The sequence below is a fragment of the Zea mays genome, chromosome 2 (genome assembly GCF_902167145.1).
Source record: "Zea mays cultivar B73 chromosome 2, Zm-B73-REFERENCE-NAM-5.0, whole genome shotgun sequence".
NCBI lineage: Eukaryota > Viridiplantae > Streptophyta > Magnoliopsida > Poales > Poaceae > Zea > Zea mays.
In genome coordinates, this window is record NC_050097.1 from 141,229,331 (window position 1) to 141,241,333 (window position 12,003).

Below are 12,003 nucleotides of genomic sequence, written 5' to 3' on the forward strand. Positions count from 1 at the left end.
CGAAGTTCGCCACTTCGAACCTCAGGAACTCGGTTCTGTAGTTCTCCAGAGTTTCGAAGGTGACTGGCATGTAGATGTGGCCCAGCGGGTATTCTCCTTCCGTCGGCACAATGCCGAAGAAAGGAGTGTCCGACTCGTGGAGCTCTTTGAGGTGAACTCCCAAGCCTTGGAGTGTTCGGGGGAAGGTGACGTTGATGCTGCTCCCCCCGTCCACTAGCACCTTCTTCACCCGGCTCTCTCGAATCACCGGATCGACGAGGAGCGGGTATTTGCCCGGATGGTCGAAGTTGAGCCATTGATCCTCCCGAGTGAAAGTGATCGGGTGTTCTGACCACCGGTATGGGGCGGGAGGACCGGTGGTCGCCACCAGTATTTGGCGGTCGTTGAGCTTTTGTTGTCTCTTGTTCTCCTGCGACCCATGTCCGCCGAAGATGACGTTGACCTCCCTGTCGACGCGTGGGAAAGCTCCTCCTCCTCCCTCCTCCGGCTGATGAGGTTGTCGCGGCTCATCCGGTCCTCCTCTCGGCGGAGGAGGAGGTAGAGGTTGGAAGGGTCGGCCATGCCCGACGGAGTGCTTGAAGTCCCGGCAGTTGCGAAGAGTGTGGCGCATGTCCTTGTGGTATGGGCACTGGGCGTCGAGGATGTCGTCCAGCGTGCGCTCGCCCCCGCGAGGTCCTCCTCGGGCGCGAGAGGCAGGCGGTCCAGCAGCGTGTACTTCTTCGCGAGGCCTCTTCTCCCAGCGTTTGTCGGGTGGCTGGTTCGCGTCGCGTCGTGGTGCTGCCGGTGCAGTCGGCGCCTTCTGTAGTATGGCTCGGACAAAAGCCGAGTCGTTGGATCCTCTGTAGAAGTCCTCAATCACGGCCGCCTCCGTGACCTCGGGGATGCGATTTCTCATGGTCTGGAACCTTTTGAGGTACGACCGGAGAGTCTCATCCTCCCGGCGCTTGATGGATTTGAGGTCCCACGGTTGCGCTGGCTTGTCGGAGAGGGACTGGAAGTTGGCGGTGAAACGTCGACTGAAGTCTCCCCAGTCGTCGATGCAGTGTCGGGGTAGATGTCGTAGCCACTGTAGCGCATCTTGTCCAAGGACGATGGGCAGATACGCGGTCATAACATCCTTAGATGCTCTGGCAGCCCGAGCAGCGGTGGTGTAGACGGCTAGCCAACCCCCTGGATCCTGCTTAGGTTCATACTTGTCGACATTGGATACCTTGAAGTTGGGAGGCCACTGGATGGCCCTAAGGCGCGGAGTAAGAGCGGACACTCCGCACGTGTCCTCCTGTCGTCGGGGACGATGTCTGTCCCGGGGAGGGGAGTTGTGATTGTGGTTCCTCGACCGTCCCCGGGTGGTTCCGCCAGTTGAGGCCGTTGCTGACTCAGTCCTGGTGGCCTGGCTCTGAGTCGGGATGCCATGATCCCGGTCGTACTCCTCCCGACGGCGAATCTCGTTTTCATGCTGCCGCTCGCGCGAAGCATTGATGGAGCTTCGTGCGTCTCGGCGACTGTTGATGGCGTGTCGTAGATCGTTCGGCGGGTGAGCGAGCGGTAGAAGATGGTTGGCTGCCTGGGTGAACAGGCGTCGGTATCCCTCGGCGTCGGGAGTCCGAGGAAGTCCATCAGCTATCCGAGCTAGTACCCCTCCGACTTCGCTTGGCGTGTTCATGGCTCGGGCGAAGTCGGGATTCAGGTTGCGCCCGAAGAGCGGATTCTCCCGGCGTTGCCTTGCATCTTGCTCGGCTTGTTCCTGAGCCTGCCGGCGATCACGTCGCCGGGAGTTCCTTCGTTCTCTGAAGACGCGTTCTTCCGGAGTTTCTCCTATCTCCGAGACCTCGTCTCGCGAGACAGGCTGCTCCGGATCCCATTCTCCGGCCGCGTGATGTCGTCGAACGTTCCTGCGCCGATTCCTCCGTCGGCGGGACTCTCGTTGAGGCGGTTCTTCTCCGGGTGCGGTCGGTTCGTCGTCGAAAACGGCAGGCGACTCCACTCTCCCGATGAAGAGGACGTCGGGGTAGAATGGTGCTGCTGTCGTGGCGACTTTCTTTCCGTTCTCCTTTGAGGCCGGAGGAACGGAAAGAACGACTTGTTTTTCTCTGGTCTCCTTCTTCCTCGCGATCCGCGTCCATTCTTTTGTCGGGGAAGTAGACAGCGGAGTCTTCCTGGTTAGCGAACTCTCGGCCCCCGACTTTCCGAAGACGATCTTTTTCCGAAGAGCTGGAGGTTGCGCCTCTCCGGCATTTTCGGGGTTTGTTGGAGGAGACTTCTTTTTCGGCGGATCCGCGATACGGTGTAGAGTTCCCTCTTCATCCGCTATGGATGAGATTGTCCCAAAGCAGAATACGGATCCGGGACGCATGGTGATCTTGCTGTTGAGGGTGACGGCCATTGAGCTAGCTTGGATCGTCGACACACCCCCTACCTGGCGTGCCAGCTGTCGGTGTTTTGGGTCCGACCGCACACCCGGGGTTGCCCCTCAAGGTGTTTTTAGGAGTAGGACGGTGTCGACGACTGTAGCAAAATGGTTCGTGCCGATCACACGAGGGACAGTGGACAAGATTTACAGGTTCGGGCCGCTTAGAAATGCGTAACACCCTACGTCCTGGTGAGTATGTAAACGAGGTTACAAGAGGGCTCTCTGGATTGAAGACACAGAGAGTTGAGGTGGGTGGCTAAGTAAGATAGGGTCGATCATTCTGAAGGGGTGCCCCCTAGGCCTTATATACTCGACCGTGGGGCAGTACACGTGGATATGATAACAACAAGTAGCTAAAAGGTAGTGAACCTCTTGAGTTTATCCCTACGTAACCTTCGCCGACTTATCCTCGCATGGCTCCGTTTCATGAGGGCTCCAGCGCGGGAAAGTCGGGTCTCTGTTGCGATTTGCTCGTTCGACGTTGTGGGCCGTCCGGGTTTGCACCAATCCGGTCTTACGTCTTCTCTGCTTTGTTGGTTGTTTCTCCCCAGGCCCACGAAGGAATGACCTTACGATTTATTGGGCCCTTGGGCCTTTCGTGAGGTCTTTTACTCCTTTAGTGGACCCGGGGGATATCTATCCCCCACACCTGCCACTATACAATCAACAAGTAGAAACAACTTGCTTCGTCGGCTACTCAACCTTCCTAGTTGAAGGAAGTGTTCAGTACATCTTCGTACTATTCACCATATGTCCTGCAGTATGTCCAACCTTAGTCATAGGAGTCGATGCTGCATTTGCCTTTGGCCTCAAATGCTTCAAGCAATCTAGTAATAAGCACTTGGACTCCATCTACCTCTTTCGTCCTTGGGCCACCTCCCTATGACCAAGTTCCTACTGGTCATCCCAAGATTCCAATGCAATATTTGCAGCAAAGGGGCAGAAGGGAGGGATCCGAAACTCGTATTGTCAATAGTATGGTCCTGAAGATGAAGCATATATACTAAAGACCCGAGGGACTGGGTAAAGAAGGCCTGAAGCTATGTAGGAGAAGCTATCTTGAATTTCCATTTACATGCAAAAACTTTTTATATGCTGCAATTCAATGTAATAAAGTAACTTGGCATCTTCAAGTGTAATGAAGCTAGGATTCATTCACCTAAGTAACGTTGAAAAAGCTCCAAAGTCTTTACTAAGGGAATGCGGAGCTACGATTCATTCACATATGTAACGGTGAAAAAGCTCTGAAGTCATTCCTAAAGGAATGTAGATCTACGGTTCATTGACCTATGTAACAGTGAAAAAGCTCTGAAGTCGTTCCTAAGGGAATGGAGAGCTATGATTCATTCACCTAAGTAACGATAAAAAAAGCTACGAAGTCGTTCCTAAGGGAATGCAGTGCTATGATTTACTAACTCAAGTAACAATGAAAAAAACTCCAAACTCACTCCTAAGGGAATGAATGCATAAATTTAGTTTACTCTCAAGCTATATCTACAAAGAAGCATTCCTTTGTAACGTGTGAAAATAAGGGAAGGTGTTTTTCGCCTTCGGCTCAAAAACGTTGATTAAGTATACTTTCACACATCACAAAAGATAGTAAAGTAGTAGAAATGAAGCAAAAAAGTATGAATATATTACAAGACACTAGAAAAGTTTTGAGTGTTCGTACACTTTGTAAAATCAAAATATTACAATTAAGAATCATTGTTCCCCACATCGTTTCTTCAATTTCCTTTGTGGTCGTGCATCACCTCATGATCGATCTGCTCATAGATTTTAAGAACAACATCATATGCGGCTTTCTTTGCAACCCTGGCAGCTACTGCTTCTGCTTCAATAGCAACATCCTTAGCTTTGGCTTCACTATGATTTACTTCAATGATCACCTATGAAGTAGAAACTTCTCAGCAAAAGTTAGAAGACAATTGTCAAAGCATGAACATAGTGAAAATTTAGAAGAGGCAGAAAAGATTAAATACCTTTGGCTTTCTTGGCTTGCAGATTCTTTCTAATGATTGCAGCTTTTTAGCTGCCTATTGTGCCTGCAAAAAGGCTAGGTATTAGAACACATATACAATTTGAGCAACATGAGACGAAGGCAGTAAAACTCAAACCTTCTCTCTGTTTTTATAGACTCTTCGATGCCTTCCTTTCTTCCTTTCTTTCATATATTAGATAAGAATTTTTAGATCATTCTGAAGCCTCGATGGTTGACCTTCGTACATGGTCGACAGAAACTTTTGAAGTCAGGGTGGGTGTAAGTCCTCATGTGATTACACACGGCCTTCAGTGGAACCAAAGCAGTGCTTCGGGTGCCTATCTATGCACAGGAGTCCCCTCGTGTTGAGAGAACGTTTTTGTATGCGTGAATTTCACTAAGCATCCACTGGATCAACCCATCTATGTCGCCATCCACAAAATTCTTCTCATGAGAGGTAGCGCCGACAGAAGAAAAGATCTTCATCAATTCATTATAACACCTATTATCGAGGGTGTAGCAGTTTGCTGCCAAAATCTGATAGTTCTCATTAAGTTGCCTTACGTGGTTTACTTCATCCTTGAGATCCTCTATCTTCACTTGAGCAGCACTGAGGTCAACAACTGCTTGAGCAGATGCTTGTCTTTTCTTGTTTGTTTCAACTTCGTATTCCTCTTTTGCTCGTTTTAATTCAGCTTCAAGTGATGCAATACACTTGTCTTTTGAGTAATGAAGCTTCGAGCTCTGATATTTTATTCCCCATTGTTTCTTTCATCTTGCTTTTTTCTTCAAACATAGCCTGAACTTCTGTTCAACTTTCAATAAAATATTTCTCTAGAATCTTAAAGGATTTCTCCTTCTCTTCACAGTCAAAACGAAGCCCAAATTCTTTGGACCTAAGCCTAACTATCTCCTTTTGGGCAACCTCGCCCTCAATATTTCTCTTGTTCTTCAGAGCTTTGCTCAGAAGCAAGCCATGTGAGAAGTCAAAAAAAGATAAATAAGTATTGTAACAATCTAACTTGAAGTTTAAAAACAAAACCAATAGAAGTTACCATAAGATGTGTGTAAGCCAGGCACTCCGAGAAATTTTGGGAGGACATAGTTGAAAGCATGGCCGCTAGCTTTGGAAAACTAATATTGTCCGCCATATGGTGGCACACTTCTGTCTCCAGGCTATCTGGGCAGCAATATAGATAATCATCCGGCCCTCCCCCGAAGATGGTGGACCTCGAAGGATATCCAAGTTGTTCAACGTAGCCAATGGCTTCGGCTAGTTGCTTTGCACCCATAATCTTCCCAGTAGCACGATGAACCCTATATCTTCGACCACCTAGCTCTTAATAAAAAGACCCCTCACGAAGGGGTGTATCATCTTCAATAGCCTTCTTGGTCTCTTCAATTTTTGCAGGCCCTTTACCTATATCTTTTGCCAACACAGGTTTTGAAGAGAGTCCACCTTCTCCTCGGCTATTACAATTGACGAAGGTGTCACCAGTACAGTCGTTAGTCCAAGCTTCGGACTTCTAGGTATAGCCACATCTGCAGCAGATGACATAACACCCTTCGGTGCTAGAATTTTGCCAGTAGTATCTTTTTCCTCAGACCCCCCTTCGCCAATATCGAAGAATGAGCTATAACTGGAGCTATTCGTTCTTCATCCTCTTCTTCTTCACTTTCTGAGAGCGGTTTCAAAGGAACAACTTTTTCGGCTATCAGAGCAATAGCATCCTCGATCTTAACACAACCTAAAAAGATGAAAATAATAAGAAATTAGCACAACAAGTTTATAAGTGGTATGATAGATTTCAGAAAACCCTCTGTATTGTAATTTCCTCCGAATCCTGAGGTGTCAACCTAGGTTGTATCTTCGGAACTTTGCTCTGCTTTTTGGTTACCAAGTATTTCATTGCATTTTGCCTCAACATAATCTAACCATCTGTCACTAGGCTCCCTAAACTTATCTTCGAACTTATAATTGTAATGAAGTCTGATTAACCAAGGCTCCGCGTCCGAAGCATATTTTTCAAATAAATTCAACATCTCCCATGCAGCCCCTAGTGGCTATGTTTTAAATGCTAAAAACTCTTGAACAAGATCCCTTGTCCCAATGTGTGTACAAACAACATTGAAACCAACTATAACAGCCTGAGCTTCGAAGTTGATATAACATGTTAATTTTTTATATCCGAAGCAGGTGATAATAGGAGTCTAGATGATTCATTTTATATCAGTCTGCTCATTCAAATCATTCTTCATGTAAAACCACTCTCTTGCCCACTCATTCGGCCACTTGCTTCGGTATGCAAGAGCTGGAAACATTACACCTCTTCGATAAGCGAAGTTATAGTAGCCAAAGTTTTTGTCAAGGACCCTAGTTGCCTTCATCTGAAAGTGTAATTCATGGATTTGGCTGAAGGCTTCACAGAATGCTTCGGCATCAGGCTCAACGCCCTAGCTCCTCATAGCCCAAATAAAAATTCCTAAATGCACTATGGCGTTTGGTGTAAGCTGATGAAGGTATATATTAAACCTTTTCAAAACACAACTACCATCTTATGAAAAGGAAATCTAATCCTAGGTTTCAGAAAGCTTCAGAACACGACAACTTCGTCTTCTTTTGGCTTTGGCACTAAGTCATCGCCCCCTAGTCGCACCAATCAACATTGTCAATATAGCCAAAATGATTAATTACCTCAATATGTCCTCCCTTGATCTTTTATTTGCCAAATTTCACGTGACTTGGCTTCATAGGACGAATGGTAGTGTTGTCTTCCTCAATGTCAATATGATTGCTATCCTCAGATGGATCCATGATGCCAGCTTAGGCCTAAGAGGCAGTAACCTCTATCATTGTAGGCAAGTTCTCAACCCTCGTCTCTAGCAATAGATGAAGGTGTCAAAGATACCTCAGCAACAGACTGCTCTCCGGCCATTTCTACTAGAAAAATGTGTCCAAGAAACCAAATGTGGTAAGAGACAAAGATGAAGAGTCCTCTCACTCAAAGACTAGGGCTTCTCCTTCAAAAAGGAAGAAGACTGCCATTATTGTTAGTAAAGCAGAGGAAAGGCCTTCTAAAGTGGCGAGGAAGGACACTGGGAGTTCCTTAGCTTTGTCTCTTAGGGCTACGTAGATTTTAGAGATAATGACTCAACCATTACCTTTTGCTACTTTGAGTCCTCTCGGATCGGACCTGACAAACTTGCTGCTAACTGTGAAGGGCATGTATGATGAAGGGGTGATAGCTAAAACTTCGGTAGCTACTATAACACAAGGTACAACAAAATTGTCAAATAAAGGCCCCCAAATGAGGTCACTTATGAGGGCTATTTTTCGGACTCCATCTGATGAAGACAATAAGGCCTAAACCCAATGCATAAACCTAAAGCTAATGATGTTGCTTGATGGTGGATCTTGAACTTAAAGACAAAATCTTTTTTCATTTGCTACAGAAGGGACTCTATAATTAATGCTTGTATGTAAAGTAATGTTGTAAATGAAGAAACGTACATTAGTTTAAGATGTAAAATAGATGTATAAAGCTTTATTTCCATTGCATTCTTCTTTGTCTTTTTCTTTGTTGTGTCTGAAACAATAGGACATCATTTTTTGAGCCAAAGGCAAAAAACACATTCCCTTCTTTTCATGCAAAACAAATTAAGCAACTAAAAATGTGCATCTTACTTGAAGTTGAAGCCAAAGTATCCTTCCTACTATCTTGTAGTATGTTAACAAAATTTTGTCAATAATATTGGCGGCTATCGTTTCTTGTTTGTGTTATATGAAGCAATTATAAAAGAACATAATTTTGCATTGCCTAAGATACCTAGATAAAAAGGTAAAAAATTGTTTAAAAACATTAATGTTCCAACATTATCTTCCATCTAAAGGTCTCCGGTGGTTTGTGTGATTCGAGAACAAAGGGGATACGTCCCCTTCTTGCGCTTACACAAATGAAAGAATGTTGGTAATACTATTCATGCAGATGTGATGAAATGATGCTATAACATAGGATAAACGATGTCGAATGAACTACGATGAAGGTGCATAGAAATAAATGATTCTGCATTCATACGAAGGTCTTTGGGATCTAGTTCTGCCTTCCATCTGAAGTACTTTGGATCATTGACACCTTTACTTGGTGCTTTTTCCTTCTTGACATTGCCTTCCTTCTGAAGGGCTTTGGAGTCTTGTCACCATTACTGCATGACTGATTCTGCCTTCATACGAAGGACTTCGAGATCTTGTTTCTTTCTTTTTCTTTGTTATACTCAAAGGTGTAACCTTAGAATACATGTTTATAGGGGCGAAAGCACCCTTATACAAGATGGGGCGAGATTACATTTGTTACAAAGGTGGCCCCATTAAAATCTTTACCATACAAGGAAAAACGGTGCTAGCCTCGAAGCTAAAAAGAAAAATTGTATGGATATTATACATAGTCATTATGAAGCTCATCAGCATTCTAGGACCTTGGAATTTCATTTCCCTCCATATCTTTCAACCTTTATGATCCTGGTCGGCCTGAAGCTGCAACCAAGAAGGGGCCTTCCCACTTTTTCTAAAGCTTGCTCGCTGTGTCAGGGTTGGCCGCCCTTTCAAGCATTAGATGCCGTAGGACTATATTCTTTACTTTACCTTCCTATCACGCCATTTTCCTGTTTCGGCTTGGTATTTGTTAATCTATTCAATTGCCTCAAGTTTGACTTATTTTATTGTATCTTTAGAAACTTCTTCACAATTGTATCTTCGGTTGTAGCAACAACCCTTGCCCCGCCTTCACCTCCTCTGGGGTAATTTCATTGTCTTCGTAGAGAAGCTTAAAGGGGGTAAAGCCCATAGATCTTGATACTGAACTGTTGTAGTTCCATATAGCCTTGATTAGCTCTTCGAGCCATTTTCTCTTTGGTAATCCAACCAAAGATTTGGTGATTCCTAATAGAGTAATACCACTTGCTCTTTCAACTAGACTAGTAGACTTGTGTCCACCAGACTACAAAAGGATCTTAATGGTTGAGAGTCAAACTATATACCATTACCACAATTAAAGATTTTGGGACACCAAAGTGGCATATGATGTTCTACAAATAGAACTATTATATTGTTGCCGAAGTTATGGTTGCCAGAGCATTTACCTCAATCTACTTGGAGAGGTACTCAACTACAACTATAACATACTTTAGATTTCCTTATGCCATTGACATTAGGCTGATGATGTCCATGCCCCATATTTGTAATTGCTAGGTTGGTTGGATTGGCTAGGTAAATGACCAAGGATGTTTTTGATCCCTTGCACATCTCTAACAATTATCATTTTTTGCACTAAACTTGTTGCATCTAAAGCTGCATTTGGCTAATAGAACTCTTGAGAAAATACCTTTCCAAGTAGAGCTCTAGGTCCTATATGAAATCCGCAAATGTCTATGTCCATTTCTTTCATCATTTCTTGAGCTTTGGCTCTAGGTAGACACTTCAGCAATGGTGAGAAAACACCCTCCTTGCCCTTCTATGATCTTTTTGGCCTTGTTCTAGCTTCCATCCTTTTGATCCAAGCTTCATCATCAGTTGGATGGTTGCCTTGGTGAAATATTATAATTTGTATTCTCCAATATTCACCATGTGTTGCAAAGATTTTTATCATAGCTCTCTCCATGAGATCTACCGAAGGTTCCCTCAAGACTTCGAGGAAAACTTCGAGGGACAAAGGAAGCCCCTGGGCCACTGATTTAGCTAGCATATCAGCGTGATCATTATCTACCCATAGTATGTTTTTACAGAACAATCCCCCCATCCTTCAGACCGTGCAAAGGTATTTTTCTAGTGTTGGGCTCCTGACTCTGTAGCTTTTGTCAACATTACATGTGATTACTTGGGAGTCAGAATTGAGAATTGCTCTTTCGACGCCCATGGCTTTTAGTTTACTCAATCCCAGAAGTATGGCTTCGTGTTCCACAATATTTTTGGTGCACTAAAATTCTAGCTTGGCTGCATACAAAGTCTTCAGCTTTGAAGGTGAAACAATGATAGCCACGACGCATGCTCCAAAAGAGCCCCATGATCCATCATAGAAAACTATGCAAATAGCTTCGTCGTGAATGGCCACATCTTGAGGGGTTGTCATCCAGTCAACAATGAAATCTACTAATTCTTGAGATTGTATGGAGGAGCGATGTACGAAATCAATGACAAATTTATTAAGTTCAACAACCCACTTTCCAACCCGACATGTACCTTCTTTGTTTCTTACTATGTCTTTCAGTAGTTGGGACGATCGAACAATGATGTTGTATGACCGAAAATAATGCCAAAGCTTCATGGAAGCCATTAAGACCGCATACAACACCTTCTCCATCTCAGTAGTTCCTTTCGGATGGCCCAAGCACTTCTAAGACAAAAATATACTAGTAGTTGCTTCTTGGACCCTTCCACTAGTTTTTCCTAAACCAATGTTGCATTTATAATGGAGTGAGAGGCGAACACATACAATAACAATGGAGCCTCTAGCATGGGTGGGGAAAGAGTTGTTAGCTAGATTAAATATTTCTTGAGGTCTTCGAAAGCTTGTTGTTGGGATAGACTCCACTGAAACATTTCGGCCGACTTCAATAATTCAAAGAATGGTAAGCTTCGCTAGGTTGGTCTTGAGATAAATCCATTCAAGGACGCCAACCTGCCTGCCAGCCGTTGGGCCCCTTTTCTTGATTTTGGTGGTTCCATTTCAAGTATGGCTTCTATCTTGTGTGGATTTACCTCAATTCCCTTAGTCGATATGAGGCAGCCAAAAAATTTTACTTTCTTTACCCCAAATACACATTTCTCGGGGTTTAACTTCAGACCAGCTCTGCGAAAGTTGGTGAAGTTTTCTTGTAGATCTAAAATATGATCCTTTTATTTCGTGCTTCTAACGATGATGTCATCCACATATGTTAGCACATTTCTGCCAAATTGTGTGCTCAATACTTTGCTTGTCATCATGCTAAAGCTTTCGCAACCATTCTTCAGCCCCTCAAGCATCTGATGATAGCAATAAGTACCATTGGAACCATTATTATGCACTCTTCATGGTCATAGGAATAATTGATGCTTCACCGCTAGACCATAGAGTAGGGTCCAATGATCTTAGATTATGCCAACGACTATCTCAACATATGGTCCAACACTCTCAGTCCAAAGACCATCGGACTATAGATCATAGGGCCAAACTATTGTCCAACTACGGATCATAGGGTCTAATAGTACTCTTTGTAATGTGACTAGAGGCCAAACACCTACATTAGACTGGTTCGATGTCTTTCATTAGACCAAAGCAAAGGGTTCGAGGTCCCAATTCCTAGTTACATATGTTGCCTAAAAGTGAGACCATCCTAGTGAACAGTACACCTATTAGGTCCAACACTCTCATTTTCACAGGCATCAGACCAAAGTTCATAGGTTTGACGCTATAACAAAATTAATTAGAGAGCAATCGTGATCGTCAAACTGGCATGACAACCTCCATTGGACCATGGCTAAGGGTTACCATCGAACTTGTCCTATTCCAGTTCGATGCCTCTAATAGTCAAGGTCTAACACCTCTTTTAGGCATCACTAAGCATTTTCGTTCCAGCCTTT